This window comes from Catharus ustulatus, unplaced genomic scaffold, assembly GCF_009819885.2.
Source record: "Catharus ustulatus isolate bCatUst1 unplaced genomic scaffold, bCatUst1.pri.v2 scaffold_68_arrow_ctg1, whole genome shotgun sequence".
Taxonomy (NCBI): Eukaryota; Metazoa; Chordata; class Aves; order Passeriformes; family Turdidae; genus Catharus; species Catharus ustulatus.
Genome location: NW_024879541.1, coordinates 333915 through 348573, shown reverse-complemented (window position 1 = coordinate 348573; position 14659 = coordinate 333915).

Below are 14659 nucleotides of genomic sequence, written 5' to 3'. Positions count from 1 at the left end.
ATAACTCCTCTTATTTTTTAAACTTTTGTTGTATCTTGTGAGGGAATTCAAATTCAAACCAGAACATGGACAAAGAACAAAAAGTTGCTGTTTTAGTTTGGAGGACAGGTGTCTGCTGAGAAAGGCAGGAACTTCTCTTTAAAATGGAGAATGTAAATTCCTCCCTCCAAAGGGCTTTCAGGCAAAAATATGGGAATTAGGAATAACAGTTCCTTACTAGGGAAATTAAAATAGAAATACAGTACTACAAAGAAACAGACGCCAAGCCCCAACAATGAGTACAACCTGACACCCTGTCAGGCAGGGTGTTGGCAGCAGTGCAATTAAATGGTGGCTATAGTACTTTTGTAGTGACAGATGTGATTCAGTTGAAGCAGTGGTCCTGCAGAAGGTGCAGTTTCCCTCCAGAGGTCCAGTGGTGATGTGGAGAAATCCAGCTTCCCTCTGGAGTCCAGTGGAGAAAGGGGCTCCCTTAGTGTCCCAAAATCTCTGTTTTTATCTTGGTAAGAAATGTTGGGCTCTTCCCCCTGGCTGGAGCAACTTCCAATGGGATGAAGTAATTTTATCAGTCACACAACGGGACTCAATGGGCCATTAGCAGAAAATGACTCGCTGAAGGAAGGATGGGCTGTGAAAAGATAAAGAACAATGCTCTGCCTGGTTTCAATGGATGGCCCATTAGCAGAATATCTCCCACAGAGATAAGGATCACTGCCCCCACCCTCAACAGATGGTGATAGAATAGATACCTTTTATCACACTCTGTATTGTAACCCAAGACAGTTGCCAACACCCGGACGTGCAGCTTATATATGGACAAAGAACGAAAAGTTGCTGGCACCCGAAAGTGCGGCTTATAATCAGGTGCGCCTTATAATCGTGAAATTACTTAGTTTAATGACCTTTGTCATGTGGAGACAGCATGGGTGTTACAGAGTGATAAGGATAAGAAACAAAATGAAAATAATTGACATGGAAGAGTGTCTGACAAAATTTCACTGACAGATGTGACCATTGTTTCAGCTGGTGCCATGAAGTCATTGTTGTCTGTTCTTTGTCACATTTCATAGAAAACTGTTCCCTGTGATCAGTGGCTGTGTAGCTCTTCTGAAGAACCAAATCATGTCACATGGCTGGTATCATATTCTTCTTTATCATTGCTCATGAAGGCCATACTATCTCAAAAATGATGAAAGCACCCAGTGTAGAGGCAACACAGTGGGCAAGGTGATGGTGACACTTCAGCAAGTGATACCCTCCTCACTTCTCAGAGCTGGGGGAAGATTTTCTCCATCTCTGACTCAGGATTGAACACTGACAACAAAGCTGAACCCTGTATAACCAATGAGTACAGTTTATGTGATGTCATAGAGATGTCATTGTGTTATATATCACTTTTAATGTATTTCAGCCCACTCTGGTGTAGCTCCACACCAAATACAGCAAAATAGTCAGTGTAAGAGAGGCATGAAATTGAGATTTATGGAGTCAAAACACATCCTTCTTGCCTCATTACAAGAGGTAAGGAAAAATCAAGTTATTTCACTAGGTGGGAATTAAAATGCAATTTATAGAGCAGGAAAAAAGCATAATATTGAGCAACTGTAAGGCAGGTGAGGTAATCATTAACTGATTCTATTATACTCGCTGCTCCCAACATTAAAGTGGCTTCCCTATAATTTAGAATGAATTATGAAAGTATTTCCTGACTACACCTTTCCTAATGATGCAGAGGATGGTGTTCCCATTCACTTTTGCTTTGTCCTGTAGTGAAACACGTCAGATAAGAAAATCAGTAAGCTGCTCCCATTAGCCATTTTGAACAGTGTATCCCACCCTCACAACAGGTAACTCACAGGTAGGCTGGGAAATATAATCAGCTTTGAGCCCATTATGAACAGGTTTGATGAATTGTTTCTCCACAAATGATATCTGCCTGACAAAGTACCTGGCATGGGTGTCTGTGCATTCCTGTCAAGAGGCAGCTTTGCTGGGTAAGGAATTTAGGACTGGTTTTAGAAGGAACTCAGCTGCCAACATTTTCTTTTGGCATCCCTGTGAATTATCCCAGTTTGAAGCCTTTTATAAAGCTACAAAATCCCCTACATGCCCTAAATGCTCATTTCTGAAAAGTGCTGCAGCTTTCTGGGAAAGGTAGGCTCTGAACAGGAAAAAAAAAAACAAACCACATCTACACTTGCACAGCCCTTGCCATGCTATACCATGCACTGTTGGTTTGTGGATGCCCTTTGTGCCTCTCCAGGGAAACTGTGTTTCCCCACAGGGCAACACTGCCACTCATCTGGTGGCTGCAGCATGCTGTGACCCAAACTGCAGCTCCTGCACTCCAGAAATAGCATCCCGCCTCTAGGAGAGGTCAGCTGTGGCTGACTTCTTCATGGCAGCTCTATCTGCTGTGGAGATTTCCAAACATGCCCTGGCTGATTTCTCACTGCTTTTTTAATTCTCTTTGGGAACCATCTCTCAAGAGGCTCTGCATTACCTCCCCACACCGCTGCCCCAGGGCACGAGACAACATCTGCACAGAGCTGTCACCCTGTCACTTCTAACCCTGGAGAATCCTGTATGTGGGTGAAGTTTCCATAAATCACCCATGGGGAAGTTCCTAGACATCCCCTGCTCCAAATTCGTGGCTCAAGGGAGTTATAAATTTGGTATTTGAGATACATCACTGTGCTACAGGGAACGTCTAAGAGGGCTCTTAAGACTGCAAACACACCCAGACTCAGAGCAAGGGTCTTTTCATCTAACAGCAGTTTTCTGAAAGATTCTTGAGAGTAAAGTGTACAAAAATCTTCTAACAGTTCCTACTAATCTCTATAACCAATGTTTTAAGGAGTTCTTGAGGCTGCATACTTATCACAGTATGTAACAGCTCTTTTCTCCATGAGCTTACACAAGTCCCTTCAAATTAATTTTTCTTTTGGGATAAATGCATTATTCTTTTGACAGTGAGGTTTGGGGATTTCATTTTCCTCCCTCATTTTAATATTTTTGGCATGTGTTACAATAAACAGCCATGACATGAGGATGGCAGGTTGTATTGGAGGGCTGGAGCTCAGCTGTGGATCTACAGGACCATTTCTACCCAGACATGTCCTCCCTCCCTGCCTCCTGAGCTCATCTCATGATCAAACCTAGTGTTCTGCTGTGGTAGCCAGCCACTCCTCATCCTCCTTTTCAAAGCTCTCTGGGGGATAGCAGCAAGGGCAGCAGGTAGGGGTGTGCAGTGAGCCCTGTGTGGGGGCAGTGCTCATTGCTCTCAGCAGTCACTGAGACGGTGGTTTATGTGGTCCATAGGTCTGACACAGATATATACAGTAATTATGTCAAGATGGACTGGACTGGCATCACCACCACTCCATTAGGAAGCTTTTCATGCCTTCTTTCAATGAACATCTTTCCAACAACTCTGACTCCTTCCCTCATAGGCAGCTTCACATATTACTGGCTCCTTTTCTTACAGGCAGCTCCACACAGCTCTGACTCCTTCTCTCCTCTCTGCATGACTAGCTAAACCCCAACCTGTCCCTTACCCGGCCACCTAATCCTGTCTGTACCTCACGCAGCATCTTCTTACCTTGTCTGTCTCTTACCTGCTCACAGCACAGCCAGTAGACTCCATCCCAAACTGCAGCAGACTCTTGATCTCAAGCTCTAACTCAAACCAAACTGGTGGCTAGCTAACCCACTCTTTTCTAACACCCAAACTCATCGGGTAGGCACAGATGTTTCCACTCCTTAGCAATCAGTACAGCTGTAATTCATCAGGAGAGACTGCCTTCTGGACTATCCTTTCAACCTATCTTCCTACAGAAATATAAATGCCTGAGATCAAGCATGTGGACTACACACTAGGAAGTGGGAGCAGAAATTAAATGCCCCATATTCTCCCCAGGACTTCCTCTCTAGAGTTCCCCTCCTTCCCCAAGCCATGCCCGTCCCGTCCCGTCCTGCCCTGCTGCTGACCCAGCCCTGGTGTCCCTCTTTTCTCCTGGAGCTTCGTGGCCCTCCGAAACAGGCTGGGTTGGCCCTGGGGCGTGGCAGGGCAGAAAGTGCAGGTAAGGACAGTGCTGACACTGTGAGCTCTGCAGGGGCTCTGACAACTCCCAGGCAGTTCTGATTTTGCTGCTGACATTGCAGCACAGCTTGGTCTGACTGTGACTGGTGCTGTGTGCTTTCCCCTCACTTCTCCTGCTTATGTGGGGTGTCAGGACTGCTCATCTTCCAGCTTTGGCTGCTCTTCTGTTTGGTGGGTGACTTGTTTTCCAGAAATGTCATCCCAGCAATGTCCATGAGCCTAAATTTCACTTTAAAAAAAATTACAGATGGAAATAGTTAACATGGTTTACCAAGATATATATGAAGTATCACAAAGTCTTCCCTTGAGGAAGACTGCATTTCTCTTTAATGCTTTATGTAGAGTTTAAAGTTATAGTAGAGCAGCTCTTTTTATGAGTGGATCTTGTTTTGTTAGGTGATTTACTAACAGAAAAGTGTCAAGAAAAGCCCACTCTCCACAAGCATTCCACAGTAGGTCCTACATGTGTGTGCTTTGAGAAAAGTCTACTCTCTGTTATCTGAACCACAGCTTTGGCCATTTTTTTTTTTTTTGCTGGAGTAGTAGCAACCATCCCTGAAGCACCTCAGATCCAAGAGCTACACAGATGGTAGAAATAGACACAGCAATTCCATTAAAAATAATAATAGTCAATGTGTGGAGGTCACAGGTGAAAATAATATATTGGACTTGTAAGAAAAGGAAAAGACAAGATGTGAATAAGACTGTTCTGGGAGGACATTTAGACAATCACAGAATAAAAATAGCTGGATGAAGAAAGTCCTTCAAAAAATGGAGCTGGCAAAAGAAAGACATATTTTGAAACTGCAACAAAAGAGTGAATTACGTCTATGAGCTGAGAAGCTGAATGACAGTGCCAAGGTCAATGGGATGATAGTCAATAGCAAGAGAGAGAGTTAAGAGTTTTGTCATTCCCTAACTTGGCTATGAGAAGAGAAAGAAACAAAGAAAAGAAAGAGGAAGGAAGAAAGGAAAGAGTTTTGTCCCTGAACACCAAGGAAGCCAAAGAAAAAATAGGAGGGAATAGAGGGATAGGAAATGGGAATAAACAGCACTACAGGCATCAAGAAACAGCAAGATCTGCAAAACTAGAAATACAGTAATATAAAATCAGTGTCCTTTCTTTTCTCTGAGGCACAAGAACAATTTGATTAGGGGGATTTGAGAAACATACAAGAAGTTTTGCAGGAAAAGAAATGTTTCTCTTACAGCTTGAGAAAAATACACATTTCTGAAAAAAACATGGAAGAAAATATCATTGCTGGTGAAACAAGTGGGAGTGAAAAGAGGAAGACATCTGTATTTTTGATAACCATACATTTTAGAAACTAACATTTGTACTTCGGGACATATGGAAAAATCAATGAGAAATACTATAGATATTATATCAAAGACAAATTAATAATTTGAGTTTTCCTTTAGAAAATCTAATGTTTGATTGTGAACCATATTTCTGAGGGCTACACAGCACACAGAGATAATAAAAAGTATTTTCTCTAAAACCCAAAAATGTCTTTAAACATAAGTTCTAGAGAATTAAGGAAGACAGATACATAGATGCACTTGCCTTGAAAATTAGAAATTCCCTAAATCCTCCATTACATTCAAGCAGTAGTTTTAATCTCCAAGCAGGTTGTAGGTTTTTACTTTCCTCTGATGAAAATTAATAAATTTTTCCCCTCCCATTTCACAACAATTCCCAAGGCAGAATCCACAGGAAGGGCATGCAAACACCTTTGGAAGCAGAAGACCATGAGCAGCTCATTGTGTGGCCGTGGTTTCTACTTCACTGAAAGCTGCAGACTGTGTTTCAGGGTGATGATATCACTCCAGATTGTTGGGGAATCTGGAGCACAAGCCTCTGCCCAAAGCAAGGCACTGCCAGTTTGCTGCTGGCCACACCTGTAGCTCTGCCAGGGCAGGTGCTCATACTCTGAAGATCCACCCATGCTTTGGCCTGAGCTAACTCTCCAGATGCTGCCATCCAGGGAAGAGACAGCTCCTTTCCTACCAAAGCATATGAAACATAGTGAGAAAGACATAAATGATGGTTCTGAACATTTTTCATTCTGAAACAATAGTTTTTACCTATATGGAAATACGGAAACTTCAGTGACAGCAGCTGTGGTTTACAAAGAGAAATGGGCTGCAAGATGATGTTAAAGTTTAAAACCTTGTCCTCACCACAAGAAAGAAAAGATCTCACATCTTCCAGAGTGAGGGTCTGCTGTTTTCTACAGGATATGCCTAGGTAAGAGAATATGGCTCCCAACAGCTATCTCCTACAGCTTTCTTTGATCAAGAGGGAAAGTGTGACTCCCATGTTCTTGTACCCACAAGATACAGCATCCACATCTCCCAGACCCTGCAGTCCCAGGGCATCCCTGCTGGACCCTTGTGGCAAGCATGAGTGATGCCACTAGTGGTGCCCAGCTCTGTATAAATGGATTAAGATGGAACTGCACCAGGTAGGTGAAACACTCCAGAAGCACTGGTGTTTGTCCAAAGAACAGGTTTTTTCTCCTTAGAGAGTCATGGGCCACCTGTGGGTGTCTGAGACAGCCTCATCTTCTAAATTTGCCGAGCTCCTGGCTGTAGCTAGTGGATTTTAATAAATTACTGAAGTTCCAGCAAGTCTCACTCTGCAGATTCCCCATGCATGCTGTGATTATCAATCATTGCAATAATCCCATGTACTAGGAAAAGGCATTTGGTACCTCTATTCAACCCTCTATTGAGCAGTATACCTCTGACTGCTTGGATTTACAGCCTCTTGTCTGACTGAAAACAAATTTACATATGTACAGACTCTCCATTTTCCACTAAGCAGAAGATGACTAATTAAATTCATTGTCTGCACTAACGAGATGAGTACTCATGAATTTTCTGCTCATGCTCCAAAAAATACTTTTGAGTGCAGGTATTTAGAAAATACACCTATCTGGACAACTTTCATCCTGTTTGTCAGACCTTTTGACCAATCATTACAATTCTAGGGGATTAAGTTATAAACCTTGAGGATGCTGCCTGTGAGGGAGCAGTGTGCCACTGCCTTTTCCAAACCAGTAGGTCTGCCCTGACAGGGCATCTCTGTGCATCCCTGCTGTCTGTGGTACAGCAGCCTGTCAGAAAAGCTGTAGGCATCTGAGAACACTGCCAGTGAAATGTTGAGTACTCAAATTTATCTTGAGTACTTATGCTGCCTAAGATAAAAACCTTTGCTATCCTTTCAACAGACTGCTGTCAATTAATTTACTACTGAGGCTATCTAAACTTTCAAATAGTGCTGACATTTTCATTATTTGGCAAACTTGCCCTTCATTATCCTCTTTGCCTCTCATCCAGGCTCCATAAGTAACAGCTAATTGAATACATTTCTCAGTGCAAGAAATATTTTAATCTGCAGAGATCAAATAACAGAATACAGTAATTTCAGGATTATAAGCCACACCATTTTGACTAAAATTTTGGCCCAAACCCAAAGTGCAGCTTATAATCAGGTGCGGCTTATATATGGACAAAGAACAAAAAGTTGCTGTTTTAGTTTGGAGGACAGGTGTCTGTTGAGAAAGGCAGGAACTTCTCTTTGAAATGGAGAATGTCAACCTCCTCCATCAAAATTATTAAAATTTTGAAATTAAGGGGCTTTCAGGCAAAAATATGGGAATTAGGAATAACAGTTCTTTACTAGGGAAATTAAAACAGAAATACAGTAGTACAAAGAAACAAACTCCAAACTCTGACAAAGTCAGAGTACAGCCTGACACCCTGTCAGGCAGGGTGTTGGTAGCAGTTTGACTAAATGGTGGCTGCATCCTCCTGCAGTGACAGATGTGATTCAGTTGAAGCAGTGCTCCCGCAGAAGGTGCAGTTTCCCTCCAGAGGTCCAGTGGTGATGTGGAGAAATCCAGCTTCCCTCTGGAGTCCAGTGGAGAAAGGGGCTCCCTTAGTGTCCCAAAACCTCTGTTTTTATCTTGGTAAGAAATGCTGAGCTCTTCCCCCTGGCTGGAGCAACTTCCAATGGGATGCAGTAATTTTATCAGTCACACAGTGGGACTCAATGGGCCATTAGCAGAAAATGACTCGCTGGAGGAAGGATAGATTGTGAAAAGATAAAGAACAATGCTCTGCCTGATTTCAATGGATGGCCCATTAGCAGAGTATCTCCCATGGAAATAAGGATCACTGCCCCCACCCTCAACAGATGGTGATAGAATAGATACCTTTTATCACACTCTGTATTTTAACGTGCGGTTTACAATCAGGTGCGGCTTATATATGGACAAAGAACGAAAAGTTGCTGGCACCCGGAAGTGCGGCTTATACTCAGTGCAGCTTATAATCGTGAAATTACTGTAAATACATTACACATTTTCTTTCCTACCCCTTCTGCGATTTTATAAATGAAACAATACATTACAGCATTTTGCTCAGACTTGTAAAATCTGATAACATTTGAAATAAAGTTTTTAATTATTATTTGTAAATCCATACCTCAAAATATAAGAAATTACAGTATTGGTCTTGCAGACAGAATAAATATAACCTTCTTTAATGCTGCAGAACTTGTGGAATTTTATTCCCTTGACAGCTCTTTCCTTTCAGCTTAATCTCCCAAAACAGTCAGATGACTGGGTTCTCCCTGTATTTCACTAGAAGCATTAGGTTTTCCCTTGCACTTTTTAAAAGCTGGATCTATTTCCCTCAGAATTACTAGATTTGCTATTTGTATGAACTGATGTTTCAAAATTGTGAATCTGAACTCAAGGTTGAAACACATACTTAGGAAAATAAATGTTTTCCATACAACGAAGAACTTCTAGAGAGGATCTCCTTATCTGCTTCCTTTTTTTGCTTTTCCTTTAAAAAGCAATGATACACATCAAACCAAACCCATGAAACACAAAACACTGAAAGATTGTTAGATAAGCAACTAAACAGTTATATTCAGAAGTGCATGCCTGAATAAATCTCTCCCTTTTCTGTAGTACTAGATGTTATTGGACAAACAGAACACTTAAGTAATGACAATTACCCGGTACTGTAGTAAATGTAAAATACAGACAAACACTTAAAAGCTATGGTCTTTCACGTGCAAATGTTATATCTTTACAGTTGCCCTTAAAACTAAATGGGAGAGAAAACTTTGAATACAAAGACCACTAATTTGTTCATCAGTGAGACACAATGGCATTTTTCTGGAAGATAAGCATAACAAAAAAAATCAAAAACCCCAAACCACTGAGGTTTTCTTCTGAAAAATAATGCCTTTGTTTGATGGCATAATCACTGATGAATGACATCTATGTAGAACATCCAGAATACTTTGTGTTTTTACTGAGGATTACAAAGCTGATTAAAGAGCATTCCCAAATAAGGGAATGAGCTAAGACATTAGCTTTAGTAATGCTTTCCTATACTAAGGGACAGTGTGGGGTATGGTTCTGTCAGATTAATGCCAGAGGGTCAGCAGAAAAAAAAACCTAAACGCCTTTATATCAGTCTCTGCTATTTTTCAGTCCACTAACCTTCTATGCAAGAAAAGTCCACATGCCTCCTCCTTACTTCAATGGAGTAGTGTTTTTGTTTGAAAGACAGGTGTTTGCTAAGAGAGGCAGCAGCCTCTCAATGAAATGGAGAATGTAAAGCCTCTCCCTCTAAATTATTATACTTTTGAAATTAAGGGGCTTTCAGGCAAAGATATGGGAAATAGGAATAACAGTTTATTACATAGGAAAATTTAGATAGAAATACAGTATTACAAAGAACAAACCCAAAACACTGACAGAGTCAGAATACAGCCTGACACCCTGTCAGTCAGGGTGCTGGTAGCAGTCCATTTAAATGGTGGCTGCAGTCCTCCTGGAGTGACAGATGTGTTTCAGTTGAAGCAGTGGTCCTGTAGAAGGGTGCAGTTTTCATCTGAAGGTCCAGTGATAATATTGAAAGGTCTGTTTTTTCTCTGGAATCCAGTGGAAAAAAAGGCTGCTTTGGTGTTCCAAATCTCAATTTTTATCTAAGTAGGAAAGGCTTGGCTCCTCCCCCTGGCTGGAGCATTTTTCAGTGGGTTGATGTAATTTTATCAGTCATACAGTGGGACTCGATGGCCCATTAACAGATGATATCTACCTGTTGGTAGCAGTTTGACTAAATGGTGGCTGCATCCTCCTGCAGTGACAGATGTGATTCAGTTGAAGCAGTGCTCCCGCAGAAGGTGCAGTTTCCCTCCGGAGGTCCAGTGGTGATGTGGAGAAATCCAGCTTCCCTCTGGAGTCCAGTGGAGAAAGGGGCTCCCTTAGTGTCCCAAAACCTCTGTTTTTATCTTGGTAAGAAATGCTGAGCTCTTCCCCCTGGTTGGAGCAACTTCCAATGGGATGAAGTAATTTTATCAGTCACACAGCGGGACTCAATGGGCCATTAGCAGAAAATGACTCGCTGAAGGAAGGATGGGCTGTGAAAAGATAAAGAACAATGCTCTGCCTGGTTTCAATGGATGGCCCATTAGCAGAATATCTCCCATGGAGATAAGGATCACAGCCCCCACCCTCAACAGATGGTGATAGAATAGGTACCTTTTTATCACATCCTGTATTGTAACCCAAGACAGTTTGAAAGACAGGTGTCTGTTACGGAAAGGAGGGCTCTCCCTTGAAATGGAGAAAGTAAACCTCCTCCCTCTGAATTAGTATAATTTGAAATTAAGGAGCTTTCAGACAAAGATATGGGGATAGGAACAGCAGTTCTTTACTAGTATGTATAACAAGGCAAACAAAACAACAACAATGACGGAATTAATAACAAACAGAAAGGGAACCCAGTAACAGTCCTTTTTGGCCATGGGCACTTTCTCCCTTGGTGTGTTTCCCGTCACAGCTAGCAGGGGACACTGCTGGCTCCCAGTGGGTGGGAGAGGTGCGATGATCCTCACGCGAGTGCAGGGGACGCTGTGGTGTGAGCTCGGGGAGCACACGGTGGTGCCGGCTGGGCCCAGACAGGAAGGAATGGAAAAGAGAGGTTTTGCTTTATGAACTCTGGGGCAGTGTCAGTCTTTCTGCTCCAGCAGGATGCTCAAGCACAGCAAGCTGGAATGGTAGGGTGCCCTAGCAGGGCAGGTGTGCTGGGTCCAGCAGCAGCAGCAGAAGGCAGCTCCCAGCTGGGCTATGGCAGTGGTAGCATGGACCCTCCTCCTCCGAAGCCAAGAGCAAGCAAGAGAGAGCAAATGCTCCCACTCTCCTTTTACTTACTTCTAAATCTCAAGGTGTGCCCTCCCTCCGAAAGAAACTCCCAAAACCCAGAGAGGTTTCCCCTCCCGTCTCAAGGACTTAGCCATCAGTGCTTCTTAGCATGTCAATAGGAAAAATTCCACAGGAAAAGAGGAAAAGAAAAAAAAAAAACAACCCCCAACAGGCATGGAGTGACAGGACAAGGGGGAATGGCTTTAAATTGTCAGAAGGCAGGGTTACATTAAATATTAGGAAAACATTCTTCGGTGCAAGGGTATTGAAGCCCTGGCAAAGGTTGTCCAGGGAAGCTGTGGTGGTCCCAACCCTGGCAGTGTTCAAGGTCAGGTTAACAAGTCTTGGAGGAACCTAGGATAGTGGAAGATGTCCTTGACCATGGGAGAAGGGTGGAATTAGATGATCTTTGAGTTCCCTTTTAACCCAAACCATTTTGTGGTTCTGTGATTCCATTAATTGCTGAATTAACTTTCCACATTTTTAATAATTTTCAGTATTTCTATTTGCCATATTGGATACACTTGATTATTGATGAGCTGTTCTTCATTTAAAATAAGGATACAGAAAGATGACATAGGTCTCTTAGTGCCATCTTTGAATTAAAAAATAATTATGGCATGGCATAATTATTTAATTCATAATTGTTTAATTCATCATTATACATGATTCTTAGTATCGAATGATATCTTCACATACAGAATGTGTAAATATCACCTGACACAGTTACTCATTTTGCAGATACATTTTATGTGTCTCACATACAAATACTAGTTTCTGTACAGTCAGTATACATTTACTGAAGATTTGATAGCACCATGTAAGCAGATATGTTAAAATGCAATTAGCTTCACACAGATCTGATGTCCAGGATCTGGCTACATCTTCGACAAAGAAACATCTGATACATTAATTAGCATTTTCTCTCCTTGCTTTTCAGTTTTCAATGACACAATCCATGAAGATGTTAATTTAAAAATGGAGATAAAAAAGAATTTTTAATTTTTTTCCCCCCTAGAAACTTACATGAAAATTCTAAATTCAAAGTAACTTCTACTATTATTACTTTATAAGCTTAATTATATAAACATTCCTTGAAAAGACCAACCTATAGCTTACACATATTCTATATTAAGAAATTGGAACTAATAACCACAAACTGAGAAATTATTTTATAGAAACGAGTGAGAACAATGCATTCCTCAACAGTGTTATTAACTGTTTATTTAAAAATTTCAGAGTACACAGCACAAAAAATTACCCAAATTTGAAATGAACTGCAACGGCTGGGTTTATCCTGTGCAGGTTACATCACCGATCTCAGAGAAAGTTTTCTAGGTGTTAAGAGTGTAGTTATATTTTCCTGTTTGTTCATTCTTATCATGCTGTTTTCCTTTCCCTAGCTGCTCTAGAAGCACCTATTGAAACACATTGAAAGGATATCTAAGCAGCTGCAAAAATACAAAGATGTTTTTCAACATGTAGCTTTTGTCCATCAACAGCCAGAGATATACTGCAGAAACCTAAGCTCCATCATTACTGAGAACCATTATGGAAGTTAGATGTAATTTACTAAGCACGCAAATTATTACATGCAAGTGTTTTCATGTTTAAAATTGAAAAAAATAAAAAGCTGTCCTTTGCTACTCAGTTTTTCATTTCTTCCTATGGAAAAAGCTCAATAACTAAAAAATCTGCTTCCAAAGATGAGGATAACTTTAGTGTTGATTAAAACATAGCATAATTGTTCAGTGTATCTATACATGGAGTCAGTATATACAGGTCCATGGGAGAATCCAAACATGCTTTTTATGAAGGCATAAATTACAAACATATGTAAGTATAAATAGTAAGGTTTCTTTTGCATTTAAACACAGACAATAATACTGAATTTTAATAAAAGGATCACAGCCATTAAGGAAGACTGATAGAACAATCATGTAGTACTTTTTTGTATGCTACTAAAGCTAAAGCAGCGTTGGGTTGACAGGGTGTCATGATCTAAAAGCCCAGCCAGCAGCCAAGCCCCAGTCAGCCACTCGCTTACTGCCCCATCAGTAGGACTAGGGAGAGGATTGAAATGGTAAAAGCTGAAAAACTCATGGGCTGAGATATAGACAGTTCAACAGGGAGAGCAAAAACCATGCACACAAGCAAAACAAGGAATCGATCCACTGCTTCCCCAGGGGGGAAGCCATCACCAGGAGGGAGGGCCCCATCACATGTGATAGTGCAAAAATACATGCCATCACGTTGAGTGTTTTCCCTCCTCCTCCTTCTTATCTCTATTTTATCTACTGAGCTGGATGTCACATGATCTGGAATACCACTTTAGTCAGTTGGGGTCACCTGCCCTGGTTGTGTCTCCTCCCAGTCCCCATGCACCTACAACTTCCTTGACAGCATGGCAAGTGTATGAAAAGCAGAAAAACAATATATGTAGCATGTCAGCTATGCAGGTAGGAAGAAATAGCACTCTGTAACAGTTCCTTTTATACCTGTGGGAGTACAAGGGGAAGAACTGGAGTAGCTGGAGCATTCCAGGATCTTCTTATAGGAATGCTGCTTTCTGTCCTATGACAGAATGACTGAAAATTTCTCTCCTGCTATTAATTTCTGAAATAGGATAACACTTTGGAAAAGTGGAAATAAATTGTGGTCAGGCAGTAGAGAGAAGCAGGAAATAAGGAATGAAAGGGAAGAACTTTGTGGTATTTGTATCTACTATCCAAGCAATACCTTCTCTTTTAATAACTGAAATACTGTGTCACACTTTATGTGGCTTTTCACCTGAATAATCAGGGTGTTCAACAGATTTCAAATGTTGTAAAAAACCCTAATTGATTCTCTGACATATCTGTGAAACAGCTTCTTACTTTACCGATGGAGAAGGAATAACCTTGGTCAAATTACTTGCCCAATGACATACAAATCAATGACAAATCCAACCTGAATACCTGAGCTCCTAATCAGGCATACATCTGCCTGGAATGTCTCCCCCCACCACTGTTCTCACAATATGTACTATTAGCTCAAACTAGGTAACAGGTAAATGCACTTTTCAGGCAATCTAGCCTGACACTATTCTGACACAGCAGGGATGAAGAACTGACTGTCCTAGCGTCATTTATACCAGGAATTTCAGAAAAAGATGTATTTGCAGAAGCTTAAGAAGTATCAAGAAAAATATTGTTACATTTGCTCCTTCATCCAAATACATTCATTTAAAAAAACAGTCCCACGAAGGCTTGTAGCTCTAGTTTTGAGTAGTCCTGAGAGGAGAAGGGAGTTGGACTCAATGATCCTTACAGATCACTTCAAG